This window comes from Dermacentor andersoni, chromosome 5 (genome assembly GCF_023375885.2).
Source record: "Dermacentor andersoni chromosome 5, qqDerAnde1_hic_scaffold, whole genome shotgun sequence".
Taxonomy (NCBI): domain Eukaryota; kingdom Metazoa; phylum Arthropoda; class Arachnida; order Ixodida; family Ixodidae; genus Dermacentor; species Dermacentor andersoni.
The window spans coordinates 136,418,907-136,432,315 of record NC_092818.1 but is presented as its reverse complement, the minus strand read 5'-3'; the positions used below and the strand labels follow the sequence as shown (position 1 = coordinate 136,432,315).

Below are 13,409 nucleotides of genomic sequence, written 5' to 3'. Positions count from 1 at the left end.
TTGGTCAAAAACTATTTCGGACGGCCCCTATTTTGCCTATCTGTCACGCGACGTCACGATAACCGCGATAGCTCCCAATCTGACATGACGTGTACACGCTGAGTATGCATGATTCTACCGAACAAAAGAAAAATATTTTTTTTCCTAATTCGCCATCTTTTCGCCATTAACCTTCTGGTCAGAAGGTTTCACTCTGCACCCACTTCACCTGTCTGTCACTCGACGTCACAAAACCGCAAAAGCTCACTGCGCCCAAGTGACCTGTGGGCGTTAAAGATGCATTAATATGGCGAACTAAACTGGATTTTTTTCTCAATAGCCGGAGACTGCCCCGTTCCGAATGGAATAGAAGACGGCTGTCGTCAATCGCTCACGCTCTGGCTAGTCCCACCTACTGGACAGCATGGGTTGGTTTGAATATAACAAAACATTTTACGTGGCCGTATAACGTTATCGAGCCCTTTCGGTACGTATACGACCTCGCTCTACCAACTTTTCTTTCCTGAGGATCCGTTTTAGCGGCATTTTAACTGACCGTTGCACGCCGCCGCGATTTATGCTAGCCACTGCAATCTATGTAAGAGAAAGCGGACCAATCGCAAGTTATCCGTAGATAACCGGACCTTCATCCGGTTATCTATTTTCAGTGCGCTGGCTCGGCCCCATCGAAACCCTCTCCACTTGAGCGTGCTCCTCGCCTCTCGTGAGCCAATTAGAAAAGAAAAACCGCTCAATGTAGGCAATGTTATTCGTGTTCAAAGCTAAAAAAAGTGACCTCCTATAAACGAGAAGAGCGTTTGATTGGGCTGTTCAGGCAACGCTGCGGGTCACCGCCCTATTCTCGCGTCGGCGGTTGCGTAAATTTGGCGTCAGGCGATTGGAATAAAAGCATATTGGAATAGTTTTACAGTATAGGGCCCCTGAAATTCTTTCTCTCCTTCTTCCTTCCTTCTAAGCCTGATTTCCCTAATCCTCGTGCAGGGCAGGAAACCGGGGACATGCTTCAGGTTGACCTGTCTGCCTTTCCTGCCTTTCTGTCTGTCTCGAACGCACAGCCAACGGACAAACACACAAAGCAAAGAGACAGGCAAATTCCAGTGCAGTCGTTGGCACGCTCGTCACGTGTGTGAAGCCCGTTCACTAAGCGTTAATTAATCAAATCGCTTGAAGGAGGGCCACGACAGCAAGTGCAACAAAACGAAGGGAATGCACCGCGCACCAAGGAGCACATTGTTTTCCACTATGTGCTTCACTCTCGCCTCGCATCCCGATTTTCGGCGAGTTTCCAGCCGGCGTGCCTCTACCGCGGGATTTGCCTTAGCGTGGGTCAGCCACGCGAGAAAATCGTTGTGAGATATTGCGAGCCACGCTGCTCCACTTTAACCCTCTTGGGAAACACTCTCTCTCTCTCTCTCTCTCTCTCTCTCTCTCTCTCTCTCTCAGTTTTGCGTTTGGGCACAAGATGACAAGGCTAGACAACTCGGTAATGCTTATATTAAAAAAAAATGAAGAAGAAAGAGAAATGAAAGTAAAGATGAATCAGTGGTCTGTACGTCCCGTATTCGCGACATTCAATGTCCTCAAGTTTTGGAGAATCTGAGGAAAGAACGAACTCTGTAGAGTTTTTGAGGTCGTCACAGTATTTTAGGGATGTGTTGTGATTTGAGCGGTTACGTACCCTGCTGTCGTCAATTTACCCAGTGCAATTTTCTGCCGTGTGTTGTAATGGTGACAAAATAGATGTCCCGCCCTGGTGTTCGCTGCACTAGAGTTGCCCATTCGCTGCCAAACCGCCACCTGCCATACAGCAACGCTTGAGAGATGCAAATAATCCGTGTTGTTGAGTCCTTTATGTGTTTTATTTAATAGTATAATACAATTTAATAATTTTGAAATATGAAAAGTGAACGCACTTTAAACAGCTCAACACAGCGTACAACAAACCACTTTGCAATACACTTTTAAGACAACTGTCTTAAATGTCGTTTTCTCTATACTACAGTGACCAACGGCGTCTAAATGTGTATGCCTAACGGACTCTTTCCCGATGGAACCAAAGCGACAACCCAAAAGAATTAACAATAATAAGTAAAAGAAAAGAGAGATGTCTGCTATACGGTTCCCTTAGCTACAATAAAATACTTTTCAAGCGCTAAAATATATAAAATTTACGCTAATACAAGTATAATTTCCCGCGTACGGTGCAATCGCTAAGAAACTAACGCGAATATATACGAATAGAGCTTTGAATAACTGCATCTTCCATTCCCTTCCATTCAAAACGAAGATGTATCACTCAATTTCGAGTTTCACGGAAGGATTTAAGCAGGGGTTTATCTGGTTGGACGTTCTCCACAGGCGGCTTTAATTAAATTCTGCAGACTCACATGAAGGCTCACATGAAGGCCTCAGAGTCAACGTTGCCGTACGGAACGATGACATTATAATTATACATGATCTTTTTGACCACATTTGACCTAAAGGCCAAATATGAACAAATACGCCCTTATTCAGCCAAATGGGGTGAATAAGCGTTCACGGCAAACAATCTGGCTCAAGACGAGCGATCCGGCATCGGCCAGTATACAGGGTGTCCCAGCTAATTTTAGGCCGAGTTTAAAATTATACGAGTACCATGTAGCCCGACAAAACCAAGGTAATGTTATTTGTCGTCGCTTGGAGATACTCAACTTACATTTTTTTCATTCCACCTAATTAGATAATTAGTAATAATTACTTATTAACTTCGCCAATATTATAATTCGATGAAAAATGTCGATGAGAAAATTGTAGAGTGACATGAAAAACTGCCGTTACAGCTTTCTGTTCCTCTATACGTCCTACATAGAAGTGTTTTTCCGACCGTGAAAGAAGCTCGCAAATGCACGCAAGATTGCCTCGAGCGGCCAGTCGCGCGGCAATCTTGCGTGCTTTTGTGGGCTCCTTTCACGCTCGGAAAAACACTTCTATGTAGGACGTATTGAGCAACAGAAAGCTGTACCGGCAGTTTTTCATGTCGCTCTACAATTTTCTCATTGACATTTTTAATATAATTAAATTATTCGAGAATTTCATTAATTAAGACCAATCATCTAATTTTGCGGAATAAAAAAAATAATTCCAGTATCTCTAAGCGACGGCAAATAACATTCCCTCAGTTCTGTTCAGCTGCGTGGCCATTCGCATATTTTTAAGCTCCGGCTAAAGTTAGCTGGGACACCCTGTGTAAAGACTACTAATATGAGAGAAGCTTGGATATCTCTTGGATATCTTTGTTCACGCAGTAATACGTGCAAACTTCGGGCAGTTATGCGAGACCTGTCGTCACCCTGAGCTAGAAGACGCGGTGTCAGGGCGCCCTGACAACGTTGCACGAAGACGGCTGATAACCGGGTGCGCACGGCTAAGACGACGGGATAGCGTTTGTGTCGGAGCAGCGCCTTTGCAGTGTTTGAAAACCCGCCCATTCTCTTGCACGCAGCTTATTCCGGAGTTCACGCTCGCTTCATCGCAGCGACGCTGGTAGCGGGAAGGGGACGCCGAAGGCCAGGAAACTGAAACAGCCCTATCACTGCATCGACCCTCCCCAAGCGAGTTCATTCCCAAAGCCTGCCATTAACTCTGAATGACTCGGTGGGACGAGCTTTCAGCCTATGACGGCTGTAACTGCGGCACTAGCCGCGTCCGCACAAAGTCGCCTCTTTAGGGCTTCATAATTAACGATGTCCAAACGAACGCCGAGTGAATGCACCTCACGTCATTCCTGAGGGCTCGGTTCATTTCCAACTCTCCGGATAATCAGATTAAACTTTCCGGAGGCGAATGAACGACGACTTCTTTGGCGCGCTGTAAAAGTGTGTGTGCATACGCAAGAGATAATGAACCGCCCATGACGTCCAATGTCCAATACTATAGTCACGCCCCCGGCTCGGAAGCCAAAATTATTCGTCCTAGCAATCATAAACTTCACAACCGAGAAAAATAAAATAAATAAGCGCCCCCCAAATAAACCACCTTAACACATGAGACCGGATGTCCCACCTGCCGTATGTTCCGGTGCACGAGATGCATAATTGAGTGACACGTCATGGAAAGGAGATCCCAATTTGGTGGCATTTCGTGCGCCTCGTTTTTCCTGCCATTCGCTTCCGCGGGATGAATATAAAGCAACTCGCCATTCGGTGCAAGCGATCGTAGGCGCACTAAAAAAAAAAAAAAGTGAGCTTTTCAACGTCTTCGTCATGCTGGTAATTAGCGCGGTGCTTTATTGTGAAGCCGACAGTGATGTCTAATCTATAGAAAACTATACAGCGAGAATTTCGACGTAAGCAAAAATTATGCACCAAGGATTTCAATAGAGAGATCAGCTATTGTCAAAGAGAGCACAGAAAGATGAGTATTTTCACAAACAATAAAGCTTTTCAAATAAGAAATATATAATAGTGATTTACAGAAAGAAAAATCCCACACCGCGTCAGAAATTTACTACGTGGCGGTGAATTTGTAAAAGTGCGGCTGTATTTCTCGGTACGGAAAACAATGACGCTCCTTTCTCATTACATGATAGAGTTAGTCGCTCATCCCATAACCTCCATGACCAGTAGCAACAATTTTCCTAAAGTGGATTGTCTCCAATTGCCTGAAATTGAAAAAAAGCTTGGCAACAATTTTTGGGAAGTGAGAAAAGTACAGTAGTGACAATTTGTGGTGGGATGCTGTGCCGTCGTATTGACACAAAGGGGGTTGAGTGACAGAAACGATTTAATACCATTTTCCGTAATGAGAATACAATTTCAAAGCAATTTTTACTGCCTTGGCTGTCGTTTTCGCATGACGCTCCTGTATTGCAATATCGGAAGTGCGACATTTTTTTTTTCCGAATATTTGACAGCTACGCTTAAGAGCTTTTCTTCGTAATATCACAACTAGCCTGCTAGCGGCACTCTAATGTTGACTACATAGCTCTAGTTGAGGCGAGCTTCTACAAAATAAAGTGAACAAAAATTATTGTTGAGGACGAGATCTTGGAGAGGAAGACGTAAATTTACTAGTACACATATGAAACCCTTTCTTCCGAATACACTAACTAAAGCATACACACAATCAGTTTAAAAGAAGAAGACAATCAATCTTCCGATTTTCTTGCGCTTATTGCGACGCAGGAGACTTAACCGAAACGAGGGAATTGTTTACAACACACCAAAATTTGGCCATGAACTCCCGTTTTCCGCAGCCTACGACAACGTGCTTGCGTCGAACAGACACAAATGAAGGCACTTACCTTGAAGTGACTTGGGGATAACTCCTAGGTAACAGTGTCACTCAATATAAACCACTACGATGCTACAGGCAAGATATCCCTGCGTAGAACGGCGCTATTGGAGATGAAGAGTTTAAACAGTATTGATAAACATGTCGAATTTCTTCCGAGTATTGATGTCACAGTGGCCTGCTACGGGGAGCCAGCCATAGGTCCAAGTACGAACAAGTCTAAGCACGATGGTGCGCTTCTGTTTCCCTGGAGCACACACAATGGGCTGTGCGAAACCGGGCGAGCACAGCGTCGAGAGGCGATTTTTATTTCTTAATTCCGTGAGAGGTTTCTGCCATTATATTTCTTCCCAAACACAATGGGCGCAGGAACATTGTGAAACAGACGGGCGTGATTGTTCAAATCGCTGCCTCGCTCGGTCAGCGTTTGAAGGCGCAGGCTCCGAGACCCGCAACGCGTCGTCACTTCTGGAGAAGTAAAATACAAGAGGCGCGGAACAACAACACGAGCATCGGCTGGACGGTGCGGCCATGTCCTGCGTCAGTGCAAGCTGGCGGTGCGCTGTCTGCGGTGCGACAGGAAGCAGCAGAAACAAAACGGACTGCTGACGCTTTCAGTTCTGGCGCCATCAACGATAACATCACAGCTGGGAAGGCAACCTTTGCGAAGGTAAACCGAGGGGACCGACACCGCGTACACAGGCCGGTGATAAAACTATCACGGAGAAATGCAACTTTGAACTGAGGAGGAGAAAATTGGCCTCGAAGACGCGGGGTGCCGCCGGGTAAAGACCTGTACCTCTTTTTCGCGGTTCAATCGTGCCACGCTTCCAGGAGCAGCTGCTTTTAAACTTTGCTGCTGTTGGCCATCATTGCCTGGCTTGTTTGCGGGACGATGGTTATACTGACCGCCACGTGACCACCGCTCACGCCCACATACGCAAGAAAACAGAAAAAGAAACACAAACGTGCATATAAACAAGACCCCCTTGTTTGTTCGGCATCCGCGTTCCGCAACAAAACGCCGAGCTCTCGGTTTAGATGCACTCAGTATAGAGGAAAACTGTGATGATGTCGTTTTGTAAGAGATAGAATTTGACTTCGAAGGCCCTTTGGAAAGAAGCAACCAATGAAGTTCAGGGCGATTAGCAAGTGCATAGGTGCTTCCTCGAGGGTGGGTTGTTGGCTTTAACAATAGACTTGTTCAAAAGAAAATGTTCTCAACAACAACAACAAAAAGAACTCCTAGCAGAGCGTCACTCAGTGACGTGCAGGTATAACTTGCGCCGGTGGTGTGCCCGAGGTGAATCCACGATCGAGCCTGCAAGAGCCCAACATGAACCAAAGATATAAAAAGAAGATAAGCCGACAAATACTGTTCCTCGTTCAATAAAAAAAATTGCTTGCGAGGATTTGCTGCAAGGCACATGGGGATAAAATGAAATAAATGAGAGATTGTAACTCTGCACGATGAGGGAACTGCAGCAATGTCTCTGAAAACGTATTCTCCTTCACCCAACGGAAGCAGTCTTCAGGTATATCTGGCTTCAGTCCAGGCTTTGTTAAGATCTCAAGTCTTTTCGTCTACGTCCTTGTTGCAAGTGACAGTTATATTTGCACAGTGCAGAACCAACTGGCCCAATCTATGACGTTAGTAAGTGGCTTGCAGCACTAGTTCATTATTACAGCTAAGAACTGGTAAAGCCACATTCCGCTCTGTGAAGCTATCCAGTCTATGCCGTTCATGCCTGTCACGCCGGGATAACAAAGCGAGTTTCGTTTCTGAATAAAATAGCATTGTGAATAAAATAGCGACATTTATGATTCGCGCTATTAAAAACGTAGACACACCTCTACGAACAAAACATGTGCTGTATCCTTTTTACCCTGCACGTGTGTAATATGTACGACAGCGTGGCGATTGCAGATTAGTAATATACACAAAAATCCAATTTCAGTGCTTCCGAAAGCATCAGTTTGCAACGGCAAGGCAATATCTGCAGAGCGCATCCTGTGGCAAGTGTTAAAATAATTTCTAATGTTATACCAATGAGAAGCAGATGATAGCAGGGAGGAAGGGAGCACGAGTAGATTCATTTATTTATTTATTTATTTATTTATTTGTTTGTTTGTTTTATTGTTTGTTTGTTTATACTGCGACCTTTCACAATATCTTATCAGAGTGGGAATTTACAAGTACACTCATACAAACATGCATAACAAGCAATCTTGGCAACATGGCCAGAAGGACAGAATGCAAGAAAAAAGGGGCAAATAAATTATGTGCGATAAAGTGAAGAATGAAGGCGCGATTGAAAACGGGATAAGGAATTTAGTGTAACGCCTTCATCAGGTAGTTCATTCCAATCACCTATTGTTCTTGTAAAATAAGAGTATTTGAAGCAGTTGTTAAGCGCTGTCAACGGTGTTACTGCAAGGGAGTGTTAATGAGGAGCAGCATGACCAATTAAAGGTGTTAAGATGTGCGAGGTATCAGTATAGTAGTGGCCATTCACTAGCTGAAAAAAGAATTTTAATCGGGAAAGACGATTTTGGTCTACAATTGAAAAGAAGCCATTACGTTTAAGGAGACTTGCCATAGAAGTTCGACCATAAGAATTGTAGAAAAGTCAGACAGCTTTCTTTTGAATTCTTTCAATTTTTCAACATTTGTTTTTGTGCAGGGGTCCCAAATGATTATCGCATATTCTAAAGTAGGACGAACTATTGTATAATATGCCCGAAGGTGGACGGCTTGTGTGGAGAAGTTTAACGACCATGTTAGGGTGAACAATTAGCGAAGACAATTAGCCGTTACACAGTCAGTATGTTTCGACCAGGAGAGATTGTGAGATATGTGTACACCGAGATCTTTATAATGAGACACTTCGGAGATATAAGTGTTTTGGGCAAAATAGTGGAAGAGAAGGGGCTTTTTCTTTAGGGTTACTCTCATAAAGACGTTTTTTTATATAGTTAATAGACATTTGCCATTGATGTCACTATGCAACTATTTTTGCCAAAGTCACTATTTAGCATGATTTTGTCTTGGGGGGAGTCAGTTTCGTCATATAGTATACACTCATCCGCGTAAAGTTTAGTTTTATTGCCAATGTGATTTATATAAAGCAAGAATAAAACAGGACCCGGCTCGGATCCCTGGGGAACACCAGAAGCAACAGGTAATGTGTCGGAGGAAGTCCGTGTTTTCCATACAGATTGCGAACAGTTGGTTAGGTACGCTTGTATCCATTTTAATAGTTTATTGTTTCTAAGTATGAAACTCAATTACTGAAGTAATTTGCTGTGGGCTACTTTCTCGAATGTTTTACTGAAATCCGTGAATATAGGTTCGGTTTGTTTTCTATTATTTATCGTGTTGGCATAATTGTGAACTGTTTCTGATAACTGAGTGTTTGTCGAAAAGCCCCACCTAAATTCGTGTTGAGCGTTCGTCAATACGCAGTGCTCATCAAGGAAACCATTTGCATACTTATAGATTATGTGTTCGAAAATTTTACATGTCGTCGAAGTCAGAGAAATTGCTCGATAGTTCTTTATGCAATTTTGGTTTCTCAATTTATTACTTGCACTTAGAGAGGGACAGCGTTTTGAAAAAGTAATATTACAAGAGAAACATAGTACCATGTTTTAAAAGAGAAATAAAGTGATATAGCCCAGAAGGGGCTAAAGTGAATTCCATGTGTTTAACTGAATCGTCTACTAAAATTAGGCTGCTCCATGTTTAACTGCGTTGTCAAGTACGCTCCAAAAATGGATTGCGTGAAATTCAGTTATGATTTGTCGAATTAGCGCCGGCCTATCAGCCTTACACAATTATTTTGCATCAAAAAATTCACAGATTCAACGCACATGTTACAAGATACGTGAAGCGAAGTTGTCGTGAAATGGTCAATTAAAGGCTATGGAAGCAGCGGAAATACGAACATTTTTGTTTATTTCCATCCTCAGGAAAGTGTAACCGTATGCAATATCTATTTACGCACCGCACTTGTCACAACCTTAATGTCCCGCAATATTTACGCCATTTATACGCTATGTCGAAATCCAAAGACCAAATCAGGCGGTTGCGAAGTGTGAAACGCCTGCGGAATGATGCTTGTCGATGGAAGAATGGTGATAATGGCTTAATTAGACTCATTCTCAGTTTATTGTTTTAAATAAAGTGAATGGGTTAGACAAATTATACAGAGGAGGGTCGTGAAGTACGTAAATATCATCAACCACTGTCCACTGCACCCCGGAGGCCCCTCCCAGCGATCTACATTTGCCCCTGCTGCAAATTTCCAGATTTCATCACCATATATGTAACAAGTATATCTAGCTGCTATAACAGATTATAGCTACTGCAATGGATTTCTTTAAGCTTGCGTCCAAGTGACCCACACTCATTCAGGATGATTGTTCAAGAATGGGTCTACGCGGTGCGGTACATAACAAATCGATGAATAAATAAATAAATCGAGAAAGATACAGGAATATCAAGGAAGACTTTGAATATAATTTGCTATTAGAAATACGTACAAGGCGACAGTGCATGTGTTGCATATAGTTGCGACACACGTGGCGTGTCTTACTGTATACGACAGCACGCAGTTCGAAGGTTGGAACATGAATGTTTATTGCCTCCCTCTCGGAGCGTATATCTACGAAACGGAGAGGGAGAAGGGGAAAGGAAGAACAAGGGAAAGATATCAAACGATAAACGCACGCGCCATGCGTTTATCGTCAGCGCTTGCAAGGCAGTCTGATTGCGGCTGACGTCACTTTACAACAATATGCTCCGGTTTTCTTTTTCTTTCGTCCTTTCATTCCTTTTTATTACGCGGAAAATAGGTGGACTTACTCGCATTACCTTGTTGGTCAGCACACAGTGCTTATACAAGCCCGCTTGCTTGTACTAGCATTCGGTGCGCATGTAAACTTCGTATAGATTACCAAATAAGCCGATAAGGCTTCTCTTTAAAATCAAGTTAGAATTAGCAGGGCGTGACAAAGATGAGGAGGAAAAAGAAAAGCAGAAGGCAGGGAGGTTAACCAGAATAACGTTCGGTTGGCTACCCTACACCGGGGGAATGGGAAACGGGAAAACAAGGATGACAGGGAGAGAGAGGAGGGAAGGAAAATATAACGAAATATACTGCTAGCTATAAACTGTTATTGATGGTTAAAGTTCGTGAGGATGACGAACAATGTGAATGATAAAACTCTTGCTTGAATTTGATATTTTTAAGTGTTGTCTTACGGGAACAGTGTCACACGCCATAATGCTATGCAGCAGCTGATATGACGCAGAACAAAAGAGCTGTATTATTTGGGTTCGCACTTACGCCAGCAGTCGTTGTATTCAGTGCACCCGATCACCGTGGCACATATTGTGTTTCGTGGCCGTTCTGCGGCGCTCCTATCGAAAGACTGAGTGTGAAACACCTGCTGTTGATGCGTTACGCGCTATTTGGAGCCAGTCTCCGCCACCTTCGTGAGGCAGGATTTCGCGCAGGACGCCACCCGCCAATGGAGTCCGTTGTACCGCTCAACGTTGAATTTCCTTCGCGAAACGAATATGTGCACCTGCAAACGTATGTAAATTTGTAATATGCTGGCGGGGGAGCTTTGCGAACAAAAAAAAAGAAAGAATAGGGAGTTCTTTTCTTATTGAAAAAGAAAGAAACTAACCTATGTATCCTAAAAAAAAATTGCTCCTTTGAAGACGCTCGAAATGTTTGTGCCTTAAATTAAGGCAAATATGTGCTATATCTATTTAATTAACGTCGCCATATTACACAAATAAATGCTCTGCGTGCTGTATAGTTACCAGCCTTAGTCTACGAAAATTCCTTTCCCCCTGTATCTCATCATCAGTTCACACATTTGCTCTTGGAGAGAGGGTAGGCGACCTCTACGGAAGTTGGCAATTAACTTGCATTAAAAGTAATTATATATGAATCAATTAATCAATTAATTTATAAATAATTACTCAAACAATCACTTGCCACCGTAGCCGAGTGGCTATGGCGTCATGCTGCTCAGCTCGAAGTCGCAGGTTCGATCCTGTCTGCGGCGGCTGCCTTTCGATGGGCCGAAATGCAAAAACGCTTGCGCCCTTAAATTTGGGTGCGCGTTGAAGAGACTCAGGTGGTCAAAATTACTGCAGAGTTCCTCATTATAGCGTGCCTCATAATGAGATCGTACTTTTGGCGCGTAAAATCCGAGAATTTAACTTGAATTAATTTGTTAATCCGGCAACTAGCGCTGTCGGATTAGCACAACCAAGCGATTTGAACGCTATTCAAGAGATATGAACAGAGCTACTTTTATCATGATGACATGAAAAATTTACCTCGAACAGCTGCTGAAATATTGGCTTAGAATTCAGAATTCTCAGCTGGTAGACTGAAGATCACGAACTGCTTTAAAAGACGTAACAGATAGCCTGTGTTTAGGACATCATTTGGCAATATCAAAGTTAATTATGCGCTAAAATTAAATTAAATTATGGGGTTTTACGTTCTATAACCACGATCTGATTACTAGGTACGCCTCAGTGGTGATACGGAAATGTGTACCCCCTAGCGTACAAAATCTAAGTACATGGCTGTTGTCGCATTTCGCCCCCATTGAAATGCGGCCGCCGTGGCCGGGATTCGATCCCGCGACCTAACGATGCGCTATTCTCATGTGCAACAAAAATGGCTGTGTAATCAGTGGGAAAGCTGTACTCTGGGGCTGGTGCACGGCCGTTTGAGATATAATTCCTATAGACGAATAAAACAAGTTGGCCTTATTTGAGTCTCAAGTTGCACCTGTATTGCCGATTTCAATCAGTGGGCTTCGAAAATCTGAAGTCTACTTTTCATTAGAACCGACAACATAAAGCGTAAGTTACGCTAGGTATTCTTTCTTTAATTGACATCCCACGGTAGATGGTGACTACTACAGTAGATGCCACTTCCCTGTGTCTACACGTAATATCCCACGTAATAATAATCAAACGTCAGGAAACGACTCAATATCAAAGCGTATGTCCTTGTTTATATCTTGCGTTGGAGAACGCCAGAACAATGACCCGATTTGTCTAAAGTCTCACGCTTAGGAAACCTCGCATCACGCTTTCGCACCCCGCTTAGCAGATCACTGCGAGTTCCTTTGCGCAGCTGCACCTGTTCTGCACGCGCTTTTTTTGTTGTTGTTTCAGAATGCCAAATGACTAGACATGGTCGTGCGCAAACCGCTGGGACTTGGTCACTGTGGGAGCATGTGCAGTGTAGCTCTGCCTATTTTGTTGGCATTGAGCACACCATTCTTTTCTTCTTAACATGTTCTTCCCGTTATTTAACAGGCTTTAACCCATATTTACTTCTGCACACGTATTTTTGTTCTTTATTTGCATCTTGAAAGTGATTTAAGCTGATTGTAGGTCGTTGTGCATAATGACCATTTCTTTGACTAAACAGGCAAATTTGTGCTGTAAATTGAAAGACTAAACATTCTTCGTTCAGTTGAAGCGATTGTTTTTGCCTAATTTGCACTGTTCTTGTGCGCGCTGTACTGCTGATACTCTAACCCTCTGTAGTGGCGTAGTGGCTTTGGTGTTGCGCTGCTAAGGCCGAGGTTGCGGGCTCGAATCTCGGCTGCGGCGGCCGCATTTCGATGGGGGCGAAATGCAAAAACACCCGTGTACAGTGCACAGGAGGAAGAGGAGGAGGAAGAGAAAAGCAGAAGGCAGGGAGGTTAACCAGAATAACGTCCGGTTGGCTACCGTACACCGGGGGAATTTGAAAGGGGAAAATAAAGATGACAGGGAGAGAGAGGAGAAAAGGAAATAAGGAAATTAGCGGTGAGTTCGCTGACACGTGTGGTATAATATAATTTGCATTAATAGTCACACACGTTCGCACAAGCCCGCCGTCCTCAAGAAGCACAAAAGCGCGTTCACCGCTTTATGGGCCGACGAGCGACGGGGACGGTGTTCCAGAAGCACCTGCACAGAAAGCGGCCGATTGTCCAGTTTTTGGAGAGCGCAAGTTCTTGTCCTTCCGGGGCATATCGTGGACAGTGGCACAACAGGTGTTCGATATTTTCTTCGGTGCCGCAGACCTGACATGCTGCACTGTCGG

The 13,409-nt window shown here is 43.7% G+C and overlaps 1 protein-coding gene across 3 annotated transcripts in view; it reads right to left on the bottom strand.

Annotated features, from left to right (window-relative positions):
- Positions 1-13,409, bottom strand: part of LOC126531227 (dopamine D2-like receptor) — a 457,194-nt gene that overhangs the window by 236,387 nt on the left and 207,398 nt on the right. Inside the window, exon 1 of one of the 3 annotated variants that reach the window (XM_050178669.3) lies at positions 5,282-5,484. The exons of the other annotated variants lie outside the window; for them this stretch is intronic. The gene's annotated coding sequence lies outside the window, so the exon portion shown is untranslated. Of the gene's footprint in view, positions 1-5,281; positions 5,485-13,409 lie in introns of those variants that run through there. 3 annotated transcript variants of the gene reach the window in all.